This window comes from Myotis lucifugus, unplaced genomic scaffold, assembly GCF_000147115.1.
Source record: "Myotis lucifugus unplaced genomic scaffold, Myoluc2.0 scaffold_66, whole genome shotgun sequence".
NCBI classification, from domain to species: domain Eukaryota; kingdom Metazoa; phylum Chordata; class Mammalia; order Chiroptera; family Vespertilionidae; genus Myotis; species Myotis lucifugus.
In genome coordinates this window covers 4,723,751-4,727,873 of record NW_005871114.1, presented here as the reverse complement: position 1 = coordinate 4,727,873, position 4,123 = coordinate 4,723,751, and the positions used below count along the sequence as shown (strand labels likewise).

The 4,123-nt window shown below is 45.3% G+C and overlaps 1 pseudogene; it reads left to right on the top strand.

Moving 5' to 3' along the window:
* The first annotated feature begins 243 nt into the window (after positions 1 to 243).
* On the top strand, positions 244 to 412 carry LOC102418978 (annotated as a pseudogene).
* Positions 413 to 4,123: the final 3,711 nt, after the last annotated feature.

Genomic DNA, 4,123 nt, shown 5'->3' with positions numbered 1-4,123 from the left:
CCCCTTTTTAATACCCCCTTTAAAATTAAAAAGGCCCTCTCTCATTCAGGCTTGCCTTTGACAATCCCTTCGGTTTCCTCCTGACTTGCTAATTTTCTGTCTTTCCATAACAATTGTCCCATGAAGCATCAGTTTCTCCTCCTGGGCCCAGCTCATAGACAAAAGTATGGGTCTTAAAACACTGAACTTCCATTCCTTCTCTCTCTTTCTCTGCCACTGAGGTGCATGCGTTTGATTCTCCTTCACCATGTCTTCCCACAGGACTTTCAGGATCAAGAGGTTCCTGGCCAAGAAACAAAAGCAGAATAGGCTCATTCCCCAGTGGTTTCAGATGAAAACTGGTAATGAAATCAGGTACAGCTCGAAGGGGAGACATTGGAGAAGAACCAAACTGGGTCTATGAGGAATCACACATGAGAGATGGCTCGCATATTTATGCAGCATCCAGCATCTTTAAATGATTGAAAAGATCACTACTGTCTGGACAGTTGGGCATTTTAATTGGGAAATTATTGGACTCATGCTTTTGCTCTGTTGATTTTCTGTCTGCAGTAGTAGGTTGGTTCAGTAATAAATGTGTGAGACCTTTAAGAAAAACAACATTGAACTTTCCTTCTGTAATATGTCATCCTCAGTGTGGCAAGGAATTGTGTTTTTCCCATGTGTTTCTCAGCCATAGCACAGTACTGATGCACTCTAGGTGTTCAATGAATGTTAAATGAACAAGAGAACGAATGAATGGGCGCATGGATGAATGCATGCATGTAAGGATAGATGGCCAGCATTTAAGATCACCCTTGACTTCTTGACTGCCAAATGTAATGACCTATTCTCAGTTCTCATTATTGCAAACCTTTCTACAACATAACCTTCTCAACTTTCTCCCCTGCCTCTTATCTCTTTCTTAAATATATTTTCTCCTTCGGCTTTCAAAATAAAATGCTATTCTGCATAACCACAACCCCACCAAATACTTAATTCTACATCCTTTACTGGTTCTTATTTCTTCTCCTGGCTTTAACTGTGGACATCCCAAGGCTCAGACACTGGACTCATTCTTTATTTTCTGCCTGGTTCTACCTGAATAGTTGTCACAGCTTCAACCCTCACCACCATGCTGATAACCCCCAAATCTATATCTCTAGCCCTGACCTATCACCTGAGCTCTGGCCTGTTATCTCTGTCTGCTTACTATTGGAGACTTCTGCTTGGATTTCCCACTACCATGTATCCCAAACCAACTTCTTCAGATTACATTTTCCCTCTGGGGAAAATGTATGTGTGTATGTGGGGGGTATATTTCACTGCTTTGGTACCACTGCAAACAGTAATAATAATAATAATAATAATAATAATAACAACAACAACCATATTCTTATTACCTATTATCCATCAGGTTATTTAATCCTCATAACAACCCTGTAAGGTCAGACTTATCTGCCTTTTTATAGGTAAAGAAACAGGCTCAGAGAAGTTAATCTGTCCCAAATCACAAAGCTAGTTATGTGAGATTCAAACTCAAGATTGAATCCCAAATCTCAAGTTCCTTCTGCTATGTCACACAACTATAACATTTTAAAATTAATAGCTAAATTCCTTGAAAGATGGGAACATCAATGATTTCCATGAGTCCTTGGATTTTGGCATGACCTACACATCCCTCCATTCACAATGTTTGCCAAATAACAGATGGTGATTAAACATAGAGGGCAGACCTGGGTTCAATCTCAGTGCCTTTGGACTTAGGCAGACCTGGGTTCAATCTCAGTGCCATTATTTACATGAGAGGGCAGGGTAGTTAACCTTTCTAAGGCTCAGTTTACTCATCTGTGAAATGAGGACACTCACACCTATCTTCCAGGAGTATTGGGAAGAATAAATGAAAGAATATACATCTAGAATCAACTGGAATCTCCATCAAGTGATGAATAGATAAATAAAATGTTATATCCTATATAATAAAAGCCTAATATGCTAAGTGTCTGGTTGTCTGGTCGTCTGTTCAACCAATCAAAGTGTAATATGCTAATGATATGCTAAGACCGCTCAACCACTCACTATGATGTGCACTGACCACCAGGGGGCAGATGCTCCAACCGGTAGGTTAGCTTGCTGCTGGGGTCCGGCTGATCGGGACTGAGCGAGATGGGCTGGACATGCCCTGGAGCCCTCCCACAGTCCCTCCCCAGCAGGCCAACCTCCTGTGTCCCTCCCTGGCCCTGATAGTGCACTGGTGCGGTCCCTCGGCCTGGCCTGTGCCCTCTTTCAATCTGGGACCCCTCGGGGGATGTCAGAGAGCTGGTTTCAGCCCGATCCTGCAGGCCAGGCTGAGGGACCCCACTAGTGCACGAATTCCTGCACTGCGCCTCTAGTATTCACATAATGGAATACAGTTGACCCTTGATAGGGGGGTAGGGGTGTGGACACTCACAAGGTTGAAAATTTTCATATATCTCCTAGCTGGCTCTCTGCATACTCAAGATTCCCAAACACTGACTGAAAATACCATTTGGCAATGGTAAAAGCAATGGCGTTCAGATGCACTCTACAACATGGATGACCTTGAAATCATTATGCTAAGTGAAAGATAAAAGACTACATGTTGTATGATTCCATGTATATGAAATATCCAGAATAGGCAAATCTGTAGACACAGAACGTTGATTAGTGGTTGCCTGGGGCTGGAGGTGGGGTGGGAGAAGTAATGGTGTGAGGGGAATTGCAGTGACTGCTAATAGGTACAGTGTTTCTTTTTGGAGGAGTGAGAATATTCTAAAACTGGTCATGTACACTCTGTGGATACATTTAAAAAACCCATTAAATCAAACACTTTAAATGGGTAAATTATTTGGTATGTAAATGATAGCTCATCAAAGATTTTTTTTTCCCCCTGAAAAAAGCTTTATTGTTTCATTTGGTCCAATGCAGGGAGAGGGCTTTAGGGTGGTTGAAAGAATGGCTAGTAATTTCGGGGTGAGGATCAGGTAAAAGCCTGACACCAGGGGATGCAGAGGGGGCCCCTCAAAGGCCTCTGGGCTCCAAAGGCTCCTAGTTGTGCTTGAGGGTGAGCCTTTCTAAGAGATACTAGCCCAGCCCAGCCTGGGGGCCGGCCAGCCTGTGAATGTTAGTCAGGTCATCTTCTTGATGAGCTTCACCTCCTCGCCCAGGAAGTGGTTCTCCCGGAAGTCACAGAGCTGAGCGGCTGTGGGAAGAACCAGGGCCTGCAGCTCCCACAGGGCCTGGCCAGGTTCCTCTCCAAGGCCAGGGCGCCTTCCATGGCCCTGAGTTTCATCCACTCATCTTGGGGAGGCTCAGCGTGTCCTGGAGAGAATGCGGCCACCGCGTTGGTTTTGCGCTTCTTGTCCTCCAACTCTAGGAGAGCCACATCATCGTGTTGGAACAAGAATCCCAGAGAGAGGTAGGTGGGAGCCCTGCAGATGCAGGCCAGGCGGTTGACAGCAGCCTCCCCCTCGGTGGAATAATTCTGACGGGTTTGGGAGCTCATGGTTGTTGGGCAATAGGAGTTAAGGTAGAAAAACACCCGGTGTGTTGGCTGATCCCGGAGGTGGCTCTGAAGGTGGTGAGGGGATAAGACGCTGGAAGGTGGTCGGAGGCTGGAAGAATGGGCGTCCCTGTGTCTGTTCCGTCCAAACACTGTTGAAGCAAGAGACAGATCCGGGACGCCGAGGGCACTGCCCAAAGATTTTTTTTTTTTAATGTATGTCAAAGGTTTAGCACATAATTGGTACTCAATAACTTCTCACTGTTCTGACTTTTTCCTCTTTGCCTGGTTTGACTCCAGCAATTGATTGTGAACATTTGCTCCTACTTGCAAAGCCCTGGCTTTTCATTAACTTAAGTACAGGCGCTCTTTTTGCCCTGGTTAAACACCTGGTGGACTGACTTTGTCTCCTTTACAGGCACTTTAGGATTCGGGGGCAGTCTGCCTGCTGTTCCTTATTGCTTGACTTCTGTGGTGGCCTGGGCTCTCCTGAATGTGCCCTCCTTCAAAATCACCTTCCTGGTCTACCTTTCAGACCTTCCCCCTCTCCTCCTTAATCAGCAAACACTTGATAGGTAACAACCTTATGCAGAGCACCACTAGGCATTGTGGGTGGTGCAA